This window comes from Nelumbo lutea, chromosome 6 (assembly GCF_056320005.1).
Source record: "Nelumbo lutea isolate HS-2025 chromosome 6, American lotus-T2T, whole genome shotgun sequence".
Classification (NCBI taxonomy): domain Eukaryota; kingdom Viridiplantae; phylum Streptophyta; class Magnoliopsida; order Proteales; family Nelumbonaceae; genus Nelumbo; species Nelumbo lutea.
In genome coordinates, this window is record NC_142689.1 from 43,836,129 (window position 1) to 43,863,453 (window position 27,325).

Sequence of the window (27,325 nt, forward strand, 5' to 3'; positions counted from 1 at the left end):
GCAAGAGACATGGGCTAAATATTTGTTTTCCTCTTTTATTGTCTCTCTTTCTCTCACGTGCTCTCTCTCTCTTAATTGCATATTGGTAAATCTCTCTCGCTTCCACTCGCTCTCTCTCTCTCTCACACAGTCGTGCATGGTATTTGATAGATAAATCTCTCTCGGCCGCTTGTGCACAATTTCTCTTTTAGTCGCACATGGGCCGCATTTGATTCACAGGTAAATCTCTTTCTCTCTCACTCTCTCTCTTTTTCTGAATTCAATCTCACTTATTAATTTTCTCTCTGTTCTCCATCGGACAACACCAACCAGCGACGCCTTTGAATCAGTAAGTATTCAATCGATATTCATCATTGGAGAACAGCCTTTCCGTTTTTGTTCAGCCACTCTTCAAGTCTTCAATCAATACTCTCTTTTGAATCAGTAAGTATTCAATTTCTTTTTAGAGCTTTTCCTTCTATTGATGCTCGGCTTGGTCGAGGACAAGACTATCAAGTCACCCCCAAGCCCGAACAGGACCAAGGTGATGGGGTCCGAGGTCCTAGGTCCGTAGTGTCTACTATCCGAGGCAAGTGGGGATCACAGGTTCGGTTATGCAAGAAGAACAATTGTCAGAGGTCTCGGGCGAAGACCCCTGACAAGGATTCTGATGATCAAGTTAGTTGAGAGGTACAAGGAGGATGATGTCTGAGATGCGAGCACCCAAACGAGGTTACAAGAGAGCAAGTGATCCCAAGATTAAGTAAGAGAGCTTAAGTATTCAATCTTTTACCTGGAGGAGGGTCACTTCATATTTATACTTGAATCCACCAGAAGGTAGGTGAGATCAGATGATAGGGATTTAGTCTGCACGCAGGGAGCGTGGCCATCGGAAGCCACAAAGTGACCCTGCGTTATTGGCTCTCCGGAACCCACCGAGCTAGGTAGATTCTTCCCCGATTGGTTCACTCTGACGCGCGCCACCAGGTGTGAGATCCGCGATTGGGCGGGGTCATCTACACCTACATCACCTTCTTTTTTCTGATAGGTTATGGTGTTTATATTAATCAAAATCAGTTCAACTTCACCGAAGTGTATTCTCAAGTTGGTTTCATAAAATATTTAGCCATAGAGTTTAGGTTTTTTTAATCGATTTTGTTCATTATATAATAAACATGTTCAAATTTACTAGTGTCTTGATGACATATTGACAGATGAATTAGTGATTAGATGTTCAAATAAGTTTCCAAGCTGAAACGTGGGGATAGGGTTTGGATGAATATGATATTTAAGCATTAAATCAACTTTTCATCTATTATTAAGGATTTCGAGTCATATATTAGATATCCTTCTTTTGCATTTATTAAATGCTTAATAATTTAATTACATTGGATACTAACTCATTAACCTCACAATCATTATTTATTTTGGTTAAAATATCAAAGTAGCTTCTTTTTTTTTTATTTTTTGGTAATTAAATATGAGGGTAGGTTAGTTGATTGGAATATACCCACATGTATATAGTTTTAGGCTTTTATATAGGGAAGTAATTAATAGAGAGGTGGTTATTGAAGGGATGAGAGATACATCATATGGATGGCTAAAACTTGCAGGTAAGTTGGGCGAAATTTCAAAAATTTCTCTCTCCCATGTGGGAATCACATTCCCTATTTTTAGAAAACTACATTTTCAATGATCAATATTAAACTTAAACCAGACCAGATTTGAAATCAAAAGGTAGGAGAGGGATATACCTGATACGGAGTAGTAGTAACCCCCAACGAATGTGTTCACGCCCAAGGAGAATACCAAAAGTTGTTCCTACAGAAGATGACATAGCGTAGGGTGAAGTAGAATCAGCAGCATGGTTCTTTAGCAAGAACCGAATTCTTCAGCAAGAACTCGATGGAGGGCAGGTGAGCACGACTTCTTATTTTCTTTTCTCCCAAAAGATAATATCAAGAACTCTTCTTGATCGCTCCTACAGGTGGAGATCGAACTAGCAGAGACGGCAAGAGCAGGAAAGGGTAGAAATCCAAAGTGGTTGAACTGTAAGATTTCTTTCTTGTGATCTGCGAACCAGAAGATCTCTCTTCTTTTCTACGTGTATCTGGTTTGCCCCTTGCTACTCTATTTATAGCCTTTAAAGAGAGGTTCGCCTAATCCCATTAGGAGTTTCCTAATCCAAATCTTGTATTTGGATCTGGACTCTCTTTAAGAGATAAGGATAATCCCTTATCTTATCTGCAGATCAGCCCTCCTAATCTAATTAGGAGTTTCCTTATCCAAATCTTTATTTGGATCTGGACTCTCCAAGTGCAAAGAGATAATCCCTTATCCTATCTGTTGATTTGAATCCCAAAATCGCCTTTTCTTAATTAATCACATTAAGCTAGTTCGATTTGGGATTTAGGCCCATTTGCTCACTTACCCTCCTATATGCTGCCTAGTTGGATATCCTTGTGTGGTGTGGGACCCAAATATTGATCTACACATCAGCCACATGGGTTCAGCCCACCCTCTGTTACAAAGCCTGGCCGAATTCACTATAAGAGACAGTGAACCCCTGAGTCCATCACCATGGGCTCTTAATGGGCCCAACGTTTACACTAAATGGTCCTTGGGTCAAACCACCTTACAAAAAACCCAAGAACTGTGGGCAGATGCAAGATTAACCCATTAGGTATTACCCTCAATGGTCTTACACTTAACCTCTTAGCCCATAATGATCAAACACTGTCCGACAAGAGAGGACCTCTCCCTCGGCTGCAAGGTATAGTGCTATGCCTTTTACTCACATGGATTCCGGGAATTAAAACATTTTGCAAACATTTTGAAACAATAATATATATATATATATAAATATATTTTGCAAAAAACAAATTTCAACGGTTCAAATCGACTACTGGCAGTTTTGGTTTCCATCAGAGAGAGTGCATCCCCGATCATTCACTTTGTCTGACAAAGGGGCTGATCCTGTCATTATGATTACCCACTCAGATGAATTCTCTTATTATCCCAACATACCTAGGTTTTTGAATGAATGGTAGGATCCATCTAATGGACGCCAAGAAAGGTGCGGAATGGGGGGACCGAATTTCAAAAAAAATTTCCTACCTTCTTTCAACTGGGAATCATATTCCCTAAATTTAGAATACATTATTCAAGGATCCTACTTGAACCATAAACAAACCAGATCTGAACCAAAAGGAAACAGGAAGGATTATACCTGATCCGGAGAAATAATATCTCCCAAAGTTGGTGTTCACGCCCAAAGAAGTAACCAAGATCCTCTCCTGCTGAAGATGACACAGCTGTGAATGGAACGGAACCAGCAGGGTGTGTCCTACACATTGGATTCTTCACAAGAACCCTCTGGAAACTGATACGTGCATTCATGCAGCAGCCGAAGACCCGGTCAAAGTGGATAGCAGCAGAAGACCCGGTCATGTTAGCTCTTAGTTGGGATAAGCCTTATCCATTCAGTTTTAATTCTGTTAGAATAGATAAGTCTTCAATTCTGCTCCTAGATAAGTGCATTCTGTTTCCTAGATAAGTGCATTCTGTTTTTTTGTTGATAAGCTCCTAAGATTAAGGGGCAGTAGTTCCTATTTCTACTCCCAGTTTGTAGCACCATAAGGCTATAAATATAGCCTTAATGAATGGAGTTGGCATTGGCTTTTCTACAAACAAACTCTCTCTCTCTCTCTTCTCCTTATTCTAGATCCTTCTCCCTCTTGTTAGATAACTTGAACGTATCATTGGTATCAGAGCCGGTTCGACCATGGACACCCATGGAAAGACGAACGCGGAGTTCCGCAATGAGGTCAATGAAACCTTAGCACGACATGAGTCGAGCTTCGACCAAATGAACACTGTCTTGCAAGCAGTGTTAACTGAACTCCAAGCCCTTCGAGCCTCACGAACCACTCCCAATACCACTCCCGAGACCAACCCCTTTGCCCATGAAGAATCCTCACAGCCCCATACTTCCCGTTCAAGCTCCACCCATGACCACCCTCATCAACACGTCAAGCTGTCATTCCCAAAATTTAATGGGGATGATCCGAGCGGTTGGATTTACAAGGCGGAGCAGTATTTTGAATTTCAAAATATTGTTCCGAACCAACAGGTGCAGCTAGCTTCCTTCCATTTGGAAGGCATCGCCTTACAGTGGCACAGGTGGTTGACCAAGCATCGCGGACCGCTCACATGGGAAGAACTCTCCAAAGCGGTGTTACAACGGTTCGGCCCCACCGACTACGAGGACCCATCAGAGGCATTAACCCGCCTAAAGCAAACCACCACTGTGACGGCTTATCAAGAAGCCTTCGAGAGGCTCTCTCACCAAGTTGACGACCTGCCCGAGAGCTTTCTCATTGGCTGTTTCATTGCAGGACTTCGTGATGACATTCGTTTAGATGTGAAGATCAAGCAGCCTCGAACTTTGATAGAGGCGATTGGAGTGGCCCGGTTAATTGAGGAACGAAATCACTTACAGCGGAGAGCTAGCCAACCGATTCGATCCCCATCAGCCATGACAACCCAGAAGGCGTCGCCCAACCCCATGGCTGGTGTACTTGGGCCTCCACCAAGCTCGCGTGCGAACCAGGTTTCCAGTGCTCCTTCCTCAACATTCCGGCGACTCACCAACCAGGAGGCGCGAGAACGTCGTGAGAAGGGGCTGTGTTACTACTGTGATGAGAAGTTCACTCCGACCACCGTTGTGCACGTCCACAACTGTTCATGATTGAGGATCCGGAACCGGCGGACGCGGAGACTGTCGAATCAGAGGAGGAAAACCAAGAAGCCATCCCTGAAATCTCCTTCCACGCTATTGCAGGAGCTGAGCACCCGCAAACCATACGTGTTCTTGGGAAACTGAAAAACAAGAACGTGACCGTATTAATTGATGGCGGCAGCACCCACAACTTCATTGACCAAGCCATCGTCTCCAAGCTCGGGTTGCCAGTGAACCGAGACAAGAAATTTCAAGTTATGGTGGCCAACCGTGAAAAGATCAAGTGTATGGGGCAGTGCCGATCTCTCACCCTCGCCATTCAAGGACACCCCGTTACCGCTGACTATTATGTTCTTCCCGTCGCAGCATGCCAGTTGGTGTTGGGAGTACAGTGGCTAGAGACGCTTGGACCCGTCGAGATGGATTACAAACAACTAACCTTGACGTTCAAAAAGGAGGGACTCTCTTGCACCTTCCAAGGATTGGGACGAGCCAGCATCGAAGCCTTAACCAACAAGGAATGCAATGGGTTACAATGTACGGGATTTTTTTTTCAAATAGTTCCTTCACATAGCAGCGGCCAACCAGGTTTTCTTCCACCCGAGATGGACCACCTTCTCACCGAATTTTCCCATGTGTTTGAGCCGCCCACAAGCCTGCCTCCTAAACGACCACATGACCACCGGATTGCACTGCTGCCCGACAAAGGACCGGTGAGTGTGAGGCCATATCGATACCCGTATTACCAGAAGACCGAAATAGAGAAGATGGTGAAGGAGCTTTTGCAGATAGGGCTGATAAGACCAAGCAATAGCCCATTCTCATCGCCGGTTTTGCTAGTGAAGAAGGCTGATGGAGCTTGGCGGTTTTGCGTGGATTACCGAGCACTGAACGAAATCACTATTAAAAACAAGTATCCCATTCCCGTGATTGATGAATTATTAGATGAGCTCTACGGCACCAAATTTTACTCCAAACTAGATCTACGGTCGGGATACCATCAGATTCGAGTGCAAGAAGAAGACGTTCCTAAAACGGCTTTCCAAACACATGAAGGGCATTACGAGTTCTTAGTGATGCCGTTCGGCTTGACGAATGCACCTACAACTTTTCAAAGCCTCATGAACGACCTCTTCCGCCCATACCTCCAAAAATTTATTTTGGTCTTCTTCAATGACATTTCTGGTTTATTCTAAATCATGGGAAGACCACCTATCTCATTTGAGAGTTGTTCTAACTGTATTATCCTCTAACAAATTATTTGCAAAAATGTCAAAATGTCAATTTGGGGTTTTGCAGGTCGAGTACTTGGGTCATGTGATTTCAGAACAAGGCGTGTCCGTTGATCCAACCAAAATACAAGCTGTTCTCGCATGGCCTACACCGACATCAGCAAAGGGGGTCCGTGGCTTCCTCGGGTTAGCAGGATATTACCGAAAGTTCATCCGCGACTTCGGAAGCATTGCAGCTCCCTTAACCCAACTGTTGACCAAAGGGGGATTTCAATGGAACGAGGCAGCAGAGCTGGCCTTTCAGCAATTGAAGAAGGCACTCACTTCACCGCCAATCCTACGTCTACCAGATTTCTCCCAACGGTTTGTGATTGAATGCGATGCGAGTGGAACCGGGATTGGCGCCATCCTCATCCAGCAAAACCGACCGGTGGCCTACTTCAGTGAAGCATTGAAAGGTTCAGCCTTGGCATTATCCACCTATGAGAAGGAGATGTTAGCTATTGTCAAAGCCGTTAAGAAATGGCGCCCATATCTACTTGCGAAACCATTCACAGTCCGCACCGACCAAAAAAGTCTTAAATATTTACTCGAGCAGAGGATAACCACACCGGCACAAACGCGGTGGCTGCCAAAGATACTGGGCTACGACTATGAGATCGAGTATAAAAAAGGGGCTGAGAACCAAGGTGCGGATTCCTTGTCACGTATGGCTGAATTTCAGTTTCTTTCCATCTCTATACCACACATAGACTGGTGGCCGACGCTACAAGAAGAGGTCAAACAAGACACCTTTTATGGGGAATTGATGAAAAAGCGACCCTCCCACAAGTTGCTTCAACGGGATGGGGTATGGTTCAAGGGGGACAAGATTTATTTGAGCCCCACCTCCACCTTGATTTCAAAGGTGGTGGCGGACTGCCACTCATCCCCTGTAGGGGAACACTTTGGGTTTCATAAGACCCTCTCTTGCATCAAGCACAGCTTCCTTTGGCCCCACATGCATCGGACGGTGAAGGAGTTCTTGCAACAATGTGACGTATGTCAGCGCTTCAAAACAGATTGCATGAGACCAACGGGATTGCTTCAGCCATTACCAATTCCTACTCAAATGTGGACAGACATCTCCATGGACTTCATCGAAGGATTGCCTTCCTCCAATGGGTACACGGTTATCATGGTAATTGTGGATCGGTTGACAAAATATGCCCACTTCATTCCCTTAAAACACCCATTCACTACCACCACAGTCGCGAAGGCATTTGTTGCCAACGTTGTCCGCCTACACGGAGTACCAACATCCATTGTTAGCGACCGTGACAAGGTATTCATCAGCTCATTCTGGCAGACACTTTTTCAGATGCATGGGACGAAATTGTGTATGAGCTCCAGTTACCACCCCCAAACCGATGGGCAAACCGAAGTTGTTAACCGGACGTTGGAGCAATATCTACGGTGCTTTGCAGGTGACCAGCCGCGAAAATGGGTAGAGTGGGTTCCTTGGGCAGAATACAGCTACAACACCTCCACTCACTCTTCCACCAAAATGACACCCTTCGAAAGAGTCTACGGAATCCCACCCCCTAGTCTCCTGACCTATGTACCGGGTACAGCTCGAGTAGGGGTAGTTGACGAATACTTGTGTGACCGGGACATCATCCTACGCGAGCTACAACATAACCTCCAGGTAGCCCGGAACCGGATGAAATGTCAAGCGGACCAGCACCAACGAGAAGTCTCGTTCATAGCAGGTGACTTCATGTATGTGAAGCTACAGCCTTACCGGCAGACCTCGGTGGCGTTTCGGCGTTCCATGAAGCTCGCCCCACGTTATTTTGGGCCGTACCCAATCATTGAGAAGATTGGTTCAGTAGCCTACCGCTTAGCCTTGCCCCCCGGCTCTCAAATCCACAATGTGTTTCATGTCAGTTTGCTGCGGAAGCACTTGGGACCCATCACCCCTACTTCCACTCAGCTTCCTCCAATCTCAGATACTTCGACCATCCTACCCCAACCGGAAGCAATCCTGGATCGCCGTATTATTCACAAGGGCAAATACCGCCCAAAATCCGAAGTCTTGGTCAAATGGATTGGGGCGCCAGCTGAGGATGCAACCTGGGAGAATGAATGGCGCTTCAGAAAAGCTTATCCCGACTTCCTTGCGGACAAGGGTCCTTCAGGGGGGGAGGAGAATGATACGTGCATGCATGCAGCAGCCGAAGACCCGGTCAAAGTGGATAGCAGCAGAAGACCCGGTCATGTTATCTCTTAGTTGGGATAAGCCTTATCCATTCAGTTTTAATTCTGTTAGAATAGATGTCTTCAATTCTTCTCCTAGATAAGTGCATTTTGTTTCCTAGATAAGTGCATTAGATAAGTCTTCAATTTCTGTTCCTAGATAAGTGCATTCTGTTTCCTAGATAAGTGCATTCTATTTTTTTGTTGATAAGCTCCTAAGATTAAGGGGCAGTAGTTCCTATTTCTACTCCCAGTTTGTAGCACCATAAGGCTATAAATATAGCCTGAATGAATGGAGTTGGCATTGGCTTTTCTACAAACAAACTCTCTCTCTCTCTCTTCTCCTTATTCTAGATCCTTCTCCCTCTTGTTAGATAACTTGAGCGTATCAGAAACCTTGAACAACGAATCCTTTTGTCTTTCTTGCAAGACTATTGTCAAGAACTGCTTTCTTGACTTCCTGTTGCTGCAAAGATCCAATCTTCCAACAGGGAGTGGCGGCGGCTGGAGGAGGAGAAGTCCAGGGATGAAGAGGGCAGAACTGTCTCTTCTCTCTAAGTCTGTTAGAGATCAAATCTCAGATTGCAAGATGTGTTTCTTACTTGCTCAAACCCCCTAGTTCGAAATCTGATATTTCTGCTGAGGTTTTTCTCCTCTTTCTTATTGATTAAGAAACCTCCCAATATTTTGGGAGTTATCCTAATCCAAATCAGTATTTGGATAGAGGTTAACCTTAATCCTATCTGCAGATTAAGTTAGTTAACTCCTGATCTTATCAGGAGGTTACCAGATTCAAATCTAATTTGAATTTGGTCTCTTAGAGTGGATAAGATCAAAGACCCAATCCTTTTACTAACACTAATCTCAGATTCGCCCTATGAATTGGTAATCATATCAGCCCAGTTCGAAATGGGCTTTTGGCCCATTAAGTGTTTAGTGTTTAACTAGTTTCCAACCTACTGCCCAGTTGGGCTTCTTTGTATGGCGTGGGACCCAAGCGTTGATCTACACACCAGCCACATGGGTTCGGCCCAGCCTTTATTACAAGGCCCAACCGAATTCACTGAAAGACTCAGTGACCCCCTTGGGCCCATCACATGGACCCTATGGGCCCAACACTTACATTAAGTGGTCCCTGGGCCAAGCCATCTTATAAAAACTCAAGGGCTGTGTGCAGGTGCAAGATTAGCCCATCAAGTATTATCCTAAATGGTCTTACACTTAACCTCTCAGCCCTTAATGATCAAGCACTGCCCGACAAGAGAAGACCTCTCTCTCGGCTACAAGGAACAGTGCCGCACTCTCTACTCACATGGATCCCGGGAATTAAAACCTTTTGCAAATCTTTTGAAACCGTACATATACATATATTATATATATATATATATATCTTATTTTGCAAAACAAAATTCCAACGATTGAAATCAACTGCTGGCTGTTTGGTTTCCATCAGAGTGCATTACCGATCATTACCATTGTCCGACAAAGAGGCTGATCCTGTCACTATGACCACTCACTCAGATGAATTCTTAGACTACCCCAACATGTTCAGGTTTTGACCCCCACTAAGGATCTCACTGATTGACACATCAAAGATAGCCCGATCCGACACCTAGTGATGTGTCATAATCGAGTCTAGGGGTCAGGTGTAATTTTCCAGTTTTGCCCATCTGTCTCCAAGGTCTAGGGCAATACTGGAAATCTGGTCCGGTTCAAGGGTTCAAGCAATCCCATATTGCATGTGCCTTGGGTCTTACCCTGATGGCCGAAACAAGCCATCCCAACACTTGGTGGCACACCCGTATCAGCCTTGGCAGGATAAATCTCCCCAGACTTATCCAATGGCTGTGAACACTTAAAACTAACACAAGTTTCTATAAGTGTCCAGTTTTAGGGTCTAACACAGAATTATACCAAACAACATGAATCAAACATGCACTTTAATTTATTTCCACTAAATAACAAAAGTACATCAAATCCGATTGAAGCTAAGGGCATAAAAGACTGTCTAACAGTTTTGACCCATTGTAAGGATATCACAGATTGGCATATCAAAGACAGCCCAATCCAACACCTAGTGTAGTATCATAATCGAGTCTATGGGTTAGGTGTAACATTCAGTTTTGCCCATCTATCTCCAAGGTCGAGAGCATTACTGGAATTCTAGTATGATTCAGGGTTTAAGAAAACCCACACTGCATGTATCTCAAGTCTTATCCTAGCAGCTGAGACAAGCCACTCCAACCAACTTGGCGGCACATCAATGTCAGCCTTAGAAGGATAAATCTCCCCATATCTATCCAATGGCTGTGAATATTCTAAACTAACACGAGTCTCATATTTGTCCAATTTAAGGGTATTACACAGAAACACACCATAATAACATGAATCAAATATGTACTTTATTCATTTACATTAAATGTCATAATGTACATCATTCTTATTGGAGCTAAGGGCATACACTGTCTAATAGCTCCCACTTGCACTTAGGTCCAATATGGTATAAGCCGGAGTCCCATGCTTTCCATGTGTTTCTCAAACACTTTTTGTGTCAGTGGCTTAGTTAATGGGTCTGCTACATTTTCCGCTGATGCTACCTTCTAAATTAGGATGTCCCCTCTTCCAACTATCTCCCGTAGTACGTGGTACTTCCTCTCGATGTGCTTCAACTTCGAGTGGGCTCATGACTCCTTAGCCTGAGCAATAGCTCTCGTGTTGTCACACAACAATGGAATGGGTGATGTGCTGGATGGAACTACTCCCAATTCGTGAATGAACTTCTTCATTCAAATAGTTTCTTTGGCAGCTTCACTTGCGGCAATGTATTCGGCTTCGGTTGTAGAATCCGTTGTGGACCCCTGTTTGCTGCTTTTCGAGCAAACAACACACGGTCCTATCATGGAAATGTATCCAGATGTAGACTTTCTATCATTTGGATCTGACTAGAGGTCAGCATCAGTATATCTTTGGATCTATAGTGAACTACCATCGAATACCAAACAAAACTCTTTTATCCTTCGAAGGTATTTTAGTATGTTTTTCACAACAATCCAATGCTCCTGCCCTGGGTTTGACTGGAATCTGTTTACCACACTCACTGCCTGAGAGATGTGAAGACGAGTGCACAGCATGGCATACATGATGCTCCCTACGGCTGAGGCATAGGGAACGTCCTTCATGCCCTCAATCTCCTCTGGCGTCTTGGGAGACATACCCTTTGAGAGAGTAACTCCATGCCTGAAATGAACATTTCCTTTCTTGGAGTTCTCCATGCTGTATTTCTTGACTATCTTGTCAATGTAAGTAGATTGGGATAATCCTATTATCCTCTTTGATCTATCTCTATAGAGCCGAAGACCCAGTATGTTGGAGGCTTCTCTAAGATCTTTCACGGAGAATTGTTGTGAAAGCCATACTTTCACCATAGCCAACATTCCTACATCATTCCCAATGAGTAGAATGTCATCTACATATAAAACCAGAAACATAACTTTATCCCCACTGGATTTCCTGTAAACACAGGGCTCATTCAGATTTTGCTCACAGTCAAACCTTTTGACAGTAGAGTCAAATCGGATGTTCCAACTCCTAGAAACTTTCTTAAGTCCATATATGGATCGATTTAGTTTATGTACCATGTGTTCTTGACCCATAGCTATAAAACCTTATGGTTGCTGCATATAGATATCTTCACTAAGGTCTCCATTCAGGAATGCAGTTTTGACATCCATTTGCCAAATGTCGTGACTATGGTACACTGCTACAGCTAGCAGGATCCTAATGGATTTAAGCATGGCCACCGGCAAAAAGGTTTCCTCATAATCGATTCCTTCTTTCTGAGTATACCCTTTTGCCACAAGACGAGCCTTGTAGGTCTCAACCTTACCATCGGGACCCTTCTTCCTCTTATAGATCCATTTGCAACCAATTGCTTTTACCCTAGGGAGTGGATCTACCAGAGTCCAGACTCCCTTGGTCTCCATTGAGTCCATCTTAGCTCTCATGGAATCTACCCACTTCAAGGAATCTATGTCCAACATAGCTTCCGTATAAGTCACGGGATTCTCCTCACTGGTTGTGGCTTCCACCAAGTAACTATCCTGGTCATAGCCGAAATGAACTAGAGGCCTAGAAACCCGGGTAGATCTTCTAGGTTGGTCACTAACTGGAGCTTGTGTGACATCTCCTACTATCCCTAAGCTCTCTTCATCAAGAACAACTTCTTGACGATGATTGTTCAGGATGTAATCATCTTCCAAGAAATGGGCATTTCGACTATAGAACACCTTCTGTTCTCCTAAGTCATAGAATTAGTAACCCATAGAGCCTTAGGGGAGGAAGCCTATGAATAGACAATGGCTGGTCTTGGATTCCAATTTGTCTGCACTCGTTCTTTTAACATGTGCCGGACAACCCTAAATCTTCAAGTGTCTCACACTTGGTTTTTTACCAGTCCAAAGCTCATAAGAAGTTTTCGGAACTGATTTGGTTGGAAACCGATTCAGCACGTATATCCCAGTCTCTAATGCGTAACCCCGAAAGGATGTGAGTAACTCTGAGTGTACGAGAAGTGATCGGACCATATCCAATAAATTTTGGTTCCTCCTCTCTAATACACCATTTAGCTGTGGTGTAGCAGGAGGGGCTAGATGTGATACTACCCCATTGTCCTTTAAGTAGTTCCTGAATTCGTTAGAGAGATACTCACCACCTCGATCCGATCAAAGGGTCATAATTTATCTCCCTAACTGCTTCTTGACCTCTTGTCTGAACTCACTGAACTTTTCAAAGGATTCAAACTTGTGTCTCATTAGGTACACGTAACCATACCATGAGTAATCATCGGTAAATGTTATAAAGTAAACATGCTAGTTACGTGTCCTAACACTCATGGGACCACATACATCAGTATGTATAAGGTCAAGTGTGCTTGTCGATCTTTTAGGCTTACCATTAAATGGCTGTTTCGTCATCTTACACTGAAGGCAAAGTTCATAGGTTGGAAGATCTTCTACAATTAGAAAATCTGAAGGACCATCCTTTACCAACCTTGTGATATGATTAATGTGGCCAAGTCAGTAATGCCACAGGCACGTAGGATTAACTGTATCACGAGTTATTTTCTTGGGGATATCATCCGACGTAGTTTCAGTTATGTTTGTTTCCAGAGAATGATGAACATAAAGACAATTCTCAAGTTCTCCGTATGCGAGGAATTTGTTAATTGTTTTAATAGTAGTTATATTATTAAAGAGGACAGAATATCCATCCACACATAGTTTTGAAACAGAAATCAATTTTTTTCTCAAAGTGAGTACATAAAGACAATATTTTAATGTAATTAATCCTTCTCTGAAATACAATTCTACAGTCCCTATGGCTGTAGCTACAACACTTGTAGAAGTCCCAAGTAAAGATTCATCTCCCCGTCATTCAATCTTCTGCTTGTCCTGAACTCCTGCAATGAGTTACATGCATGAGTTGAAGCCCCGGAGTCAATACATCAAGAAGTAGAAGTTACCAACAAATTGGTTTCTATGACAAATGATTCGAAATTACCTTGTTTCTTGGACTCCATGTACTGAGGACAATTCCTCTTCCAGTGGTCGGCCTGCCTGTAGAAGTGATAAGCATCTGATGCTCTGTCTTTCCTCTGCCTTTTGGACTTAGTATCTTTCTTCTGAGGCTTTTTCTATGCCTTCCTCTTCTTCTTGCCCGATTTACCAGCTTCAACAAGCATGGCAATGAGCTCATCCTTCTTAATTAGTTCCTCGACCCTCTGCAACATATTGCTGAGTTCCTAGATGCTAACATTTAGCTTATTCATGTTATAGTTCATGATGAACTGATTGAAGGAAGGAGGCAAAGAATTTAGGATGGCGTCCACCTTATTGACATGGTCAAGCCCGGATCCAAGATTCTCAAGTTTGTTGATGTATCCCATCATCTTAAGACAATGGTCATGAACTTACTGGTTCTTGGACATCTGCGCGGTCATGAACTGTTTCAAGACCTTCTGTCGAGTAGAACGATTCTGCTCTTCATACATCGTCCTCAGACTATCTAAGATATCCTTGCACAATTCGATCTGATCGAATTGTTGCTGTATCGGATTGTCTAAGGATGCTTTGATGTAGCAGCGGGCAAGGGAATTTTTATCTTCCCATTTGGTAGTCCCTCCTACGGGCCTTAGAAGCCCTATCTCCCGGACGTTCTGGTGCAGGGCTTTTAGCTACTTTGTCCAACTTTTCAGATGTCAAGACCAACATAAGGGTTCGGTACTAGTCAGTGTAGTTTGGGCCTTTAAGTTTGTTGTCATCCAATAATTTTGTGAATTGTCCGTTTGCCATTTCTAATAAAAAGCAAATATTAATTTGATTAATGTTATTTACATATATATGGTTTTTAATCTATGTTGCATTCCCATTTGTTCATCTCTGAGATTTCTCTCCTATCTCAGTGACGGAAATTGCGAATTATGTCTCTGGAAATGTGGGAAATCTCATAGGAGCATGGAGCCAACTGTTTCAGCTGCATAACCCCACCACCTTTCTGTGAAGGATCATATCCACTCATCTTGTGAGCTTTCCTTTTGGCCTCCGTCAGACAAGGTTCATTGCCATTTTAGGTTAAACATTTCTGTCTAGTGAATGCTCACCCATCATATTCATGAACGCCAAGGTACCGTGAGAGAGTCTTCCATTCTAGGATAGGCTCCTCCCACATCGGTCTATGACACCCCTAACATCTTATAAAATAATCTAATAGATCCAACAGCAAATGGATAGCCCAAATTTATGGTGTGTTTCCTCATTACTGAAGGAACCATCTTCATGCTTATGATGAAAGGCCTTTAGAGAGCTCATCATATGAATCTCCCCATCACATGCAATAATATTTCAGTGGAGGGAACAAAATATTATGCCCTATTTTAATTTAGGTCAAACCAGAGTGACTTCTACTGACTTTCATAAAGCCAGATTTGGGTGGGCCACAAACGGATAGGATTCCGCACGGTTCCTCTTGGAGAGGTGTGGGGCCCTCCACGAAGGGAGATCATCCAATGATCATTTAAGCACACCATGGCAATGATGTGCATTCAGCCATGGTGTGCGCAAGAGCCACTATCGTATCAGCATGGGCCAAATACTTATGGCCCATGAACGTTGCACATCACACATCCATATATCACATGCATGAAAAGTAGAATAAATCCAATCAATTAATATCTGTAAATCCATAATTAAAGCCCATGATTATCCATAATATTATCTTGGTATATGGGCTGAATTGCAAAGAGCAGTTCGGCCCATATAGCTTTTATGCAGTTAATGGGCTAAAGCAGTTTTAACACATTAAAACTAGGTTTTACAGGTGTGGGCCGAATTACATCTTACAATTGACCATCAACTCCTGGACCCAAGAATGAAAAATTAGGGTTGAGAACAACCCCCATCGAACCACAGATTTGATCCGACCAGTTTGATCCAATTTGATTTGAATGGGTATAGGTTTTGATTTTTAATTCAAGATTTAATTCAAGATTTTGATATGAAATTAAATTACTGATGCAAGACATTCAAGAATCAGTAGAAGGGCTATTCGTAGATCTGCTACCCTACAAAACAGAGGTTAGTTCACAATTTACAGTTTCTCAAACTGTAAATCATAGATAGCCAAACCCTAATCTGTGAAACTCCTTCCTTTTGCGTGATCTGCATCGAATTTGAATGAAATAAAAAATAAAACCCAAATTTTCTATTAATATTACATCAAAAAGAATTCCTATACATTCTATCTAAAAATTAAAGAAAATTAATTACAGACAAGAATGAATAGAACAAGAGTTGCGCAATTTTATTGCGCCAATCGAGACTTCTGATGTGTGGCTCATTGTGACACTAGCAAGTGCACTAGCCGTTCAAGTAATAAAGTAGTGAGTGAAGTATCGTTCCCATGAGGATTTAGGAAACAATTACCAATACTAAATTGAGCACTTCTTATCTGATCAACAAATAAATCAAAACTTTAAGGAAAGCTAAAAAATCCTAATTTAAAATCTATCTAAATCATTGGCCCAATTGCCTTCAAATCAGGTTAGAAGAGTAAGCAGTAAATGTCAATCTCAGAATTCAGCAATCTATCAAGTTGGATCATTCGAATAAATCATGATTGAGCCTTGGGTTGGTGAAACCCCAAGGTCATGAACAGCCTCTCTCAAGCGCATGTTCATCCTATGCATGAGTGATGGTTCTTCTATCTCTAGCAAGAATCTAATCCCCATGCATGCATTTCTTCAAACACTTCTAAGGCATCAATTCAAATCTGAATTGATCACCAACTGAATTGTGCAAGTTATCTCTAACCTTGCACTCAATTCAGTTCTTGAATAGTAGATCTGAATTCCTAGAGTCTCTCTCAAGCACTCTAGGAATTCCAAGCTGTAGATTAATTCGGCCAATCTGAAAATTGCAGATCTGAATTCTCTTTCAAGCAATTCAGATCTTGCAATCTCAGATCTGAGAATTCAGATCTGAGTTTTGAAGGTTAGTTGGCCGAATTAATCTACAATAACACCCTTATTCAAGAAACTTCAAGTACAATTCATGACCATTTGAATGAATAAAAAATAATTAGATCGTTGAACTGAAATTTTACAAGCTGAAATACATCAAGGAAGAATGGAAAAAAGGAGAAAGAAGAAAGAAAATATAACAAAGAAACTGAATTCGAATCAAAAGAGAATGAAACTACAATTGATTTATTACAAAAGATCTTTGAATCACAAACCCTCAATTCAAACTCACCTTCTCTTCTAGCTTGCTTGTCTTTAACTTCCTTCAGCCCTTCTTCTTCTTCTTCCTTGCGCCTAGCCTTTTATTCTTCTCTTCTCTCAAGGTGGCCGAACCTCTAAGAGTGGGAGAGCCTTCCTCTCAAGCAATTGAACACCTCTCCCCCCTCCTAGAGGCCTCCTTATATAGTTTTTCAAGGGGGCTCTTGCCCCTTCTTGAAGCCTCAAGAATGGGGTGTATTACACCCCTTTCTTGAACTTTCTAGAGCTCTCTTGAAAGCCTCCTAAGGGCTGCTATTTGGGCTGCACTTAGGCTCTCTCTTAGCACATGATAGCTATACATTGAGCTGCTCTTTTGGGCTGAGAATGGGCCTTCCTTGCTGGGCCGAATTCTACTCATAGCTAGGCTTTCTTTTCTTGGGTTTTCTCAAGAAATTCACTTGCTCTTCTTGGGCCGAAGTGCTCTCTCTTGCTTCCACGACCGGGCTGGACTGAAATTGGTCTTTTTGAACCTTCTTTTCTTGCCTTTTTCCTTCCTTTTCTTGGATTAATTATCCCTGAACTTATTCTTAGCATTAAGCTAAATTAAGGCAAAAATTAATAAAACCGGCATAAAAATCCATGCTAAAGTCCTCAAAAATTATAGATAAATTGTAAGTTCATCAACTTTGATCTCCACAGTACAAGCAACCCAAAAAATCAAGATAAATATAAAGAACAATTCTAAATATAAAACAGATTTAAAAAGATTTAATTTCAGATCAATTGCCCTTAATCTAGGAACCAATTTCCCAAAAAATCAACAATCTGTGCAAATCAGGTAGAACGCCTTCTGCCTATTTGCGCAGTTTCAGATCTGGCCAATTTCGGTTCAAGATTTGAAACTGGCTCTGATACCACTGAAGGGATGAGAGATCCATCATATGGATGGCCGAACCCTGTAGGTAGGTTGGGCGAAATTTCAAAAATTTCTCTGTCTCCCATGTGGGAATCACATTCCCTATTTTTAGAAAACTGCATTTTCAAGGATCAATCTTGAATCTAAACCAAACCAGATCTGAAATCAAAAGTTAGGAGAGGGATATACCTGATACGGAGTAGTAGTAACCCCCAAAGAAGGGGTTCATGCCCAAGGACCAAAAACTACTCCCACTGAAGATGAGCGCGTAGGATGGAGCAGAATCAATAGGATTGTTCTTCAACAAGAATTCGATGGAGGGTAGGTGAGCATGAATTTTGATTATCTTTTCTCCCAAAAGATAATATCAAGAACTCTTCTTGATTGCTCCTATAGGTGGAGATCGAACTAGTAAAGGCGGCAAGAGTAGGAAAAGGTAGAAATCTAAAGTAGTCGAACTGCAAGATTTCTTTCTTGTGATCTGCGAACCAAAAGATTTCTCTTCTTTTCTGTGTATATTTGGTTTGCCCCTTGTTGTTCTATTTATAGCCTTTAAAGAGATGTTCTCCTAATCCCATTAGGGGTTTCCTAATCCAAATCATGCATTTGGATCTAGACTCTCTTTAAGAGATAAGGATAATCCCTTATCTTATATGCTAATAAAGATCAACCATCCTAATCTAATTAGGAGTTTCCTGATCCAAATCTTTATTTGGATCTAGACTCTCTGAGTGGATAGGGATAATCCCTTATCCTATCTGCTGATCTGAATCCCAAAATTGCCATCTTTTACTTAGTCACATTAAGCTAGCTCGATTTGGGGTCTCTTGCCCAATTGGATGTCCTTGTGTGAAATGGGACCCAAACATTGATCTACACATCAGCCACAAGGGTTCAGCCTAGCCTCTGTTACAAGGCCTGGCCAAATTCACTGTATGAGACAATGAACCCCTGAGTCCATCACCATGGGCTCTTAATGGGCCTAACATTTACACTAAATGGTCCTTGGGTCAAGCCACCTTATAAAAACCCAAGGACTATAGGCAAATGCAAGATTAGTCCATTAGGTATTACCCTCAATGGTCTTACACTTAACCTCTTAGCCCATAATGATCAAACACTGTCCAACAAGAGAGGACCTCTCCCTCGGCTGCAAGGTATAGTGTTGCACTCTCTACTCACATTGATCCTAGGAATTAAAACCTTTCACAAACATTTTGAAACCATAATATATATATATATATATATATATATATATGTATGTCTCTATATAAATTTATTTTTCAAAAAACAAATTTCAACGGTTGAAATCGACTGCCGACAGTTTTGGTTTCCATCAAAGAGAGTGCATCCCCGATCAATCACTTTCTCCGACAAAGGGGCTGATTTTGTCACTATGATCACCGACTCAGATGAATTCTCAAACTATCCCAACATACCAGGTTTTGACCCCCCTCTAAGGATATCACTGATTGGCATATCAAAGACAACCAATCCAACACCTAGTGTAGTATCATAATCGAATCTATGGGTCCGGTGTAACATTCCAGTTTTGCCCATCTATCTCCAAGGTCCATGGCAATACTGGAATTCTGGTCCGGTTCAGGGTTTCAAGAAAACCCACACTGCTTGTACCTCAGGTCTTACCCTGGCAGCTGAGACAAACCACCCCAACCAACTTGGCGGCACATCAGTGTCAGCATTGGCAGGATAAATCTTCCTAGATCTATCCAATGGCTGTGAAGATTCTAAACTAACATAAATCTCATATTTGTCCAATTTAAGGGTATTACACAGAAACACAGCATAATAACATGAATCCAATATGTACTTTAGTCATTTACAGGTTTCACTTATGTCTTCACGTAAATAGGTAGGTCCAGGATTAGGCTTTGTCTCATGCCAACCCAAATAAAACTTGGTTAGGGAGATCTAGGTCTCAGGCTAATTAGGCTTGAGGCCCAAAGCTCACCTCCACCTTTGGAATTAGAGTACTGTTAGTTTTTTTATTTATTTCAGTAGGAATTGGTCTTGGTGTGGTTGTCTTTAGAAATTCATGTAGTAAGAGTGAAAATTTGTTTATTTACAGTTGATTTAGTTAGATTGAAGTCTTTTCATCTATAAGACCACCATGTTTGGATCACAATGGCACTAGAAGATGAGTGGGGGTTGCATTTCTTCAAGTTTTTGAATTGGGTTGAATCATGTAATAGAGTGGTATTCTGAAAGCAATAGATTCTAAACCTTTATTCCATGTTTTGTAGTTGATAAAATAATTTTGGAAGAGTTAGAGGGTTCCTTTTTCTTGAAGGAATGAGAGGTCCATCATTTGGATGGCCGAACCTTACAGGAAGGTTGGGAAAATTTTCAAAAATTTGCTCTCCCCTTCTCTGGGAATCACATTCCTTATTTTAGAAAATCTGCATTTTCAAGGATCAATCTTGAACCCTAAATCGAACCAGATCTGAAACCAGAAGCATGAGAGAGATATACCTGATACGAAGATACAATATCTCCCAACGAAGGTGTTAACGCCCAAAGAAAGACTCCAAAGACTTATCCCACTGAAGATGACATGGTGAATGTTGGAGCAGAATCAACAGTGTTCGTCCAACAAACTGAACCCTTCACAAGAATTTGCTGGAGGCTGTGAGCACAACTTCAGATCAGCCTTTCTCCAAAGGCTGATATCACGATCTAATCTTGATTGTTCCTGCTTGAAAGAGGAGATCGAACTGGCAGTGTGGCGGCGGTGGCAGGAAGGAGGCGGTAGAGAGAAAATAGCGCAGTGATGCTATGTTCTCTCTTCTGGAACTCTTGCTTTGAGAGTGAGGACATCATCTTCTAAGAGGCTGCCGCCCCCTCCTCCTTTTATAACCTTAAAAAGATCAGCTCCTAATCCCATTAGGAGTTGCTGATCCAAATCATATTTGGATCTGAATTCCCTTTAAATAATAAGGATAGACCCTTATCTTATCTGCAGATTAGATCAGCCCTCTCCTAATCTTATTAGGAGGTTTCTAGATCTAAATCTGTATTCAGATCTGGACTCTCTGAGTTGATAGGGTAAGACCCTATCCTATCTGTTGATTTAATCCTAGATCCACCCTTTTATTTAATTGATCAAATCAACCCAGTTCGAAATGGGCTTTAGGCCCATGAAGTCTTAGTGATCAGTATGCTTCCAAACTGCTACCCAGTTGGGCTTCTTTGTATGGCGTGGGACCCAAACACTGACCTACACACCTGCCACATGGGTTCAGCCCAGCCTCTAATACAAGGCCTAGCCAAATACACTATTATGGATAGTGCATTCCCTGAGCCCATTACATGGGCTCCTAATGGGCCCAATACTTACACTAAGTGGTCCTTGGACCAAGCCACCTTATAAAAGCCCAGGGACAGTGGGCAGATGCAAGATTAGCCCATCAGGTATTACCCTCAATGGTCTTACACTTAACCTCTCAGCCCATAATGATCATGCACTACTCGACAAGAGAGGACCTCTCCCTCGGCTGCAAGGAACAGTGTTGCACTCTCTAATCACATGGATCCCATGAATTAAAACCTTTTGCAAATATTTTGAAACCATAATATATATATTTATATCCGTATATAAAATATATTTTGCAAAACAAATTTCAATGATTGAAATTGGCTACTGGCAGTCTTGGTTTCCATCAGAGAGAGCGCATCTCGGATCATTACCTTTGTCTGACAAAGGGGCTGATTCTGTCACTATGATCACCCACTCAGATGAATTCTCGGATTGTCCCAACATACCCAGGTTTTGACCCCCACTAAGGATCTCACTGATTGGCATATCAAAGATAGCCCAATCCAACACCTAGAGCAATATCATAATCGAGTCTAGGGGTCAATTGTAACTTTCCAGTTTTGCCTACTAATCACCAAGGTCCAGAGCAATACTGGAAATCTGGTCCGGTTCAGGGTTTCAAGTAAACCTACGCTGCATGTACCTCAAGTCTCACCCTGGCAGCTGAGACAGACCACCCCAACACTTGGCGGCACATCAGTGTTAGTCTTAGCAGGATAAATACCCCCAGACTTATCTAACAGCTGTGAACATTCTAAACTAATACGAGTCTCATAAGTGTCCAGTTTAAGGGTATTACATAGAAACACACCACAATAACATGAATCAAATATGTACTTTATTCATTTACAATAAATGTCATAATGTACATCAACCTTATTGGAGCTAAGGGCATACACTGTCTAACATTTCTTTCCATTACTATGATCCAAAAGCAGCTTTACCATGATGGAAAGTATAGGTGTTGTGTTAGGCTTAGAGAAGATTCTTCTGTCAAAGTACTACTTATCTCAAGCTTCATAGGTTTGGTTGGTGCTGATTTCTAGTAAATCCTGTATGTGCCAGTGTATGGAGGATTCTAAATATTTGATTAGGTTGTCTTAACATTGTTTTCTTATCTTCTCACATAGTAAAAGTCCAAAATTAAAGAAAAATGCCACTGAAAAAGAAATTGCTAGTACTTTTGACTAGGCTTCAAAATTGAAGCTGAACTTCTCCTTATCTTCAAAAATGCAGCTCTTAATTACCCCCAAAAAACACTAGGAATATTAAAATAAGACTATATATATCACAGCATCTGTTCAGTTCAGTTCATTCAAGCTGAACTTCCCCTTGTATTCTTTGGAATTAGGGAAAATCATTCAAGAGGGAGGTTTCACTTTTATGGAGTATTATTTTCTCTATACTTTCCACCTTTCAGAATATATATTACTCAAGAGGTATGTTAACCCTTGTTAAAATAATAGGTTTTTAATATTTCTCCATGTTGACAAGCATGATAACATGAACTCCTGCTACTTCAAAAGAATAATACAGATTTGAACTTGAACCACTTTCCTGGAAGGGCATCTTCCATGTGGCATTATAGGATGTGAACCCCTCTTGAGCCATTCCATCCAGATGAAGTACTATCATAGTGTGGATAAGGCTTGCATGATGCTGATGATGATTTGTGAAGATATATATGATAAAGAAAAAAAATGATCAGTTTTATGTGAAAAAATGTCAGTCATATATAAGTACACCAAGCATCCTAAATTATTAGGCTAGCTTTGCTACCTAATCCATATTGCTGTCCCTTCTTAGTCTATGTCATCATCCAATTTCCCAAGGAATGATTCCCCAATACATCTATGTTCTATTGACTCCATGTTTAGCCAAGTCATCTTGTCATACTATTGCTGTATCTCAGGGTTCAGGTAAATGCAGCTTCCAAGACTATAGCTAGATGTCTTGTTTTTCTCATAATATTCCTGTACTGCCATGGCCCCTTGCTGTTGCTTTTGAGCCATCCCACCACTCAAGGACCGAAATTTATCTGTTCAATTTCTTTTTAGGCTGATGTAAATTATTGGTTAGTTTTATATTGACTATACACTGCATCTAAGTTCTATTGCTTTAATTCTTCTTCTGGTAATGTGTTGACGAATTCAGTGAAAACAAATTAATCGATTAATCTTAGTAGTTTACATTTGGGTATCAACATAATTTATTGACAACTCTTCCTAGAAAGACTTATATCTCTGCATACTCTGTTCATGGTGATTGGATGTCGATTGCTGCTTTTATTTCTAGAGGATCTAACTTTGTTTTGAAGTTTATTAGATGCCTTCTAGCTCTTGGATACTGAAGAAAATTCTTAATAAGATGGACCCAACTCAATAAGAACCATGACAATCTCCGGATGCGGGAGAACTGAAAAGAAAATTATTGAATCTAAACAGCCAAGTCTCTTTAGAATTCTTGTTTCAGAATAAAATAAAACAACATGATAGATGAGAATAAACAACATGCGTAGTATATATTCAGTAAAGCCCATAAATAAAACTAACTTCATAGGTGTGATCAATTGGGTCCATCCACGGTTGGATTTCATCCTGTGGGTGAGAATTCCCTGATCACAATCGTATCATATAATTCGTATTTTATGACAAGAGTAAAGAGGAAGAAAAGAAAATAGAAACATAAGAAAACGAATAAATTCATGGCTTCATGTCATACCATTTTCTGATAAGATCACAGTAGGTTTCCCATATAGTTCTGAAACATATAGTGTGTACCATTTATACTGTTAGTATACAGTATACAAAGGTTTTGCATTGTACACATTTGTATGTGTACTCTTCCCATACTCAACCTAAACTATACATGGAAAGCAAATTAAGCTCTTTGTAGGTGTGGTGGTAAGGCTAAGTATGGTGGTCTCCTTGAAAAATGAAGGCTAGGAGCAAGAGTAGGCTATGAGCTTTTATTGGAGTTCTATTTTTGTTATGATCTGCACCCTCTTTTAAAATCCCGAGGTCTTGAAAGGAAGGAGCTAAATGGTATTTGACTCCTGTTTGGAAAGGGGATCTTCGATTCGGTGTCGACTAACAGGGGGTGTGAGTGGTGTGGTAAGGCTAGGAGTGGTGGTCTCCTTGAAGGATGAAGGAAGGTTGAGAACAAAGGTAGGCTAAGGGCTTCTATTGATAGAGTTGTGTGTTCGTTGTGATTCACATCTCCTTTTATAGGGAGAGATCCCGAGGTCCTAAAAGGAAAGAGCCAAAAGAGTTTGATTCTCATTTGGAAAGAGAATCTTTAATTCGATGTCAATTGTTAGAGGGACACTGATAGAGGTTCGCCATGTGTCTTATAAGATCCCTCCAGAACGAAGTTTCCTTTCATTTGAGGATTCTCATAATACATGTGTGCTACTTCCCTTTATGGGTCTCCTATGTCAACATCATGTGGATGATGTCAATAATGGTCTGACATGTCTAACTTAATCCTGTTGGGTGTCCTATCACAAGTGATATGGGCTAGTCGTTGATCTTTCATTCATTATCAACTTGCAATGGCTTTAACCTCATCGTAGGCCTGTTATGACCTCGAATTCATGATTTGGTATTGTGGCTTCATTAGCTTGGAGATCTTCGCATGTCTATGCTAGCTTTGAGAGTTCATCGCAAGTTCTGAGTTGTAAACTCATTGCGGGTGTCTTTGTAGTGTTGGTCTGATACCTTCATTGCCATTATAGTCGTGGTTAACAACATGTACCTACAAGGGGACACTGCCAGGGGTTTGCCATGTGTCTCATGAGATCTTTCTAAGATGAAGTTTCCTTTCGTCTAAGGATTCTCATACTACACATGTATTACTTCCCTTCGTGTGTCTCCTGTATTGACGTGGCACGGGTGGTGTTAGAACTAATCTAATGTGTTCCTTTTTTATCCTACTGGATGTCCTGTTATGGAAGAATTCAGTTGATGCTGTTTTCATCCATTGCAGGTCTGTGACAAGTTATAGACTCATCGTGGATCCATGTTGGCTTGTGTGTCACCATAGATGTTTCTGTGGTTCCAATTTGGTACCTTCATTGCAATCTCAGTGAGGATAGACAACATGTACTTACATTTAGCCCCCTTATGAAGACCTTGGGTCCAGCCATCATATGAAGGCCTAAGGACTATGGGTAGATGTGAGATTAGCCCATCAGGTAAAAATCCTAAATGGTCTTACACTTAATCTCTCAGCCCATAATGATCAAACACTACCCGATAAGAGATGACCTCTCCCTCGGCTACAAAGTACATGTTGCACTCTCTACTCACATGGATCTCAAGAATTAAAACCTTTTTGCAAACATTTTGTAAAACCATAATATTACGTATATCTCTATATAAATATATTTTGCAAATAAATCTCAACAAGTTTGAAATCAACTGCTAGTAGTTTAGGTTTTCATCAGAGAGAGTGCATTCCCCGATCATTCACTTTGTCCGACAAAGGGGCTGATCCTGTAACTGTGATCACCCACTTAGGTGAATTCTCGGACTGCCCCAAAATATCTAGTTTTGACCCCTCTAAGGATCTCACTAATTGGCATAGACAACCCAATCCAACAACTAGTGCAGTACCATAATCGAGTCTAGGGGTCGGGTGTAACTTTCTAGTTTTTCCAATCTATCTCCAGGGTCTATGACATAACTAGAAAATGGTCCGGTTCAAGGTTTCAAGTAAACCCACACTACATGTGCTTCATGTCTCACCCTGATAGCTAAGACAAGCCACCCCAACCGACTTGGCAGCACATTAGTGTGAACCTTGGCAGGATAAACCTCTCCAAGTCTATCAAATGGTTGTGAAGACTCTAAACTAATACGAGTCTCATAAGTGTCCAGTTTAAGGGTATTAAGCAGAAACACACCATCAATGACAAGAATCAACTATGTACCTTCACTCATTTACAATAAATAGATATGTACATCAATCTGATTAGAGCTAAGTACATACATTGTCTAACAGCTACCACCAGTCCGAGAGGAAGTCAAGCAAAACCCTCTTGCCCTTGAGTTGGAGGTGAATAATGCACTAGACACAGAGTCTGCACAATCAGTAGTGCATGTTCCTACTGAGAGGGTTACTTACATTTGCATCTCGGGAAAATGTTTAAAGAAAATGACTCCCTATCTTCAGAGAAAGGAGCCCGAAAAGGTTATGTTTGTAAGAACTCGTACACCTGTGTAATTATAAACTATGCTGTTTGCGATAAATTTGTTTTTTCTATTGTTGTTGCTAATTTGTTTATAGTGTTTTGTCCTAAAGCGTGTTGAAGCAGAAATTCAGCCTGATGTAGAGGCGCCAAGATTCCTTTGCGAGGACACTCTGGGTGAAAAGGTATATGTAGCGTTATTGTTTGTGTTAGCCTTGTATTGCAATTAAGTTGTGTACTGGTCCTTTGTATTTTTATATTTTTATTGCAAATACCTTTTGATGTGGATCCTTCTACCATGCCAGTCTTGCCTATCATCAGGAGATTAGTACAAGAATTGTAGTCATCTCATCCCCCCAAGCAAGGTTAAGACATTGCCGAAAGCGCTGGCATCGATGTCATCGCTCCAACCACCATCGTATAGGAAGAAGTTCCTACGGAGGCACCTGAGCCACCCATCTCTGGATTGCATCAGAATGACATTGAGGTACAAGAAACCACTACGACCGAGGTATGGGTTGAGGCACCAAATGAAACGCTAGTGCCAGGAGTTCATCACGAGGAAGGGGCCACACCTATTAACACTGTTGAGGTTGAAGTTCTCATTGAGACGAAGGTCCAGCCTGAGGATGAATCCGTAGGATTCGGAGCGGTGTCACTGGTTGAAGCATTGTCGTATGAGGAGAATGGGAGGAGAAAAATTATCTTGCCCGGTGTTATATTATAACCTCTTTGGATAATCCGATACAGCGATAATCCAATAAGATCAAAATGTCTAAGGACATATTGGGTAGTCTAAAGACTATGTGTGAGGAGCATAACTGTTCTACTCATCAGAAGGTCTTAAAGTTGTTTATGACTGCACAGATAACCGAGAACCAACAGGTTCATGACCATTGTTTGAAGATGATGGGTTAT

At 41.6% G+C, this 27,325-nt stretch overlaps 1 long non-coding RNA gene across 1 annotated transcript; it reads left to right on the top strand.

Moving 5' to 3' along the window:
* LOC148848790 (uncharacterized) lies at positions 1 to 27,325 on the top strand. Its single transcript, XR_016101419.1, has 4 exons — positions 1 to 219; positions 313 to 423; positions 26,521 to 26,592; positions 26,713 to 27,325. It is a non-coding gene; the product is annotated as an uncharacterized LOC148848790 (long non-coding RNA).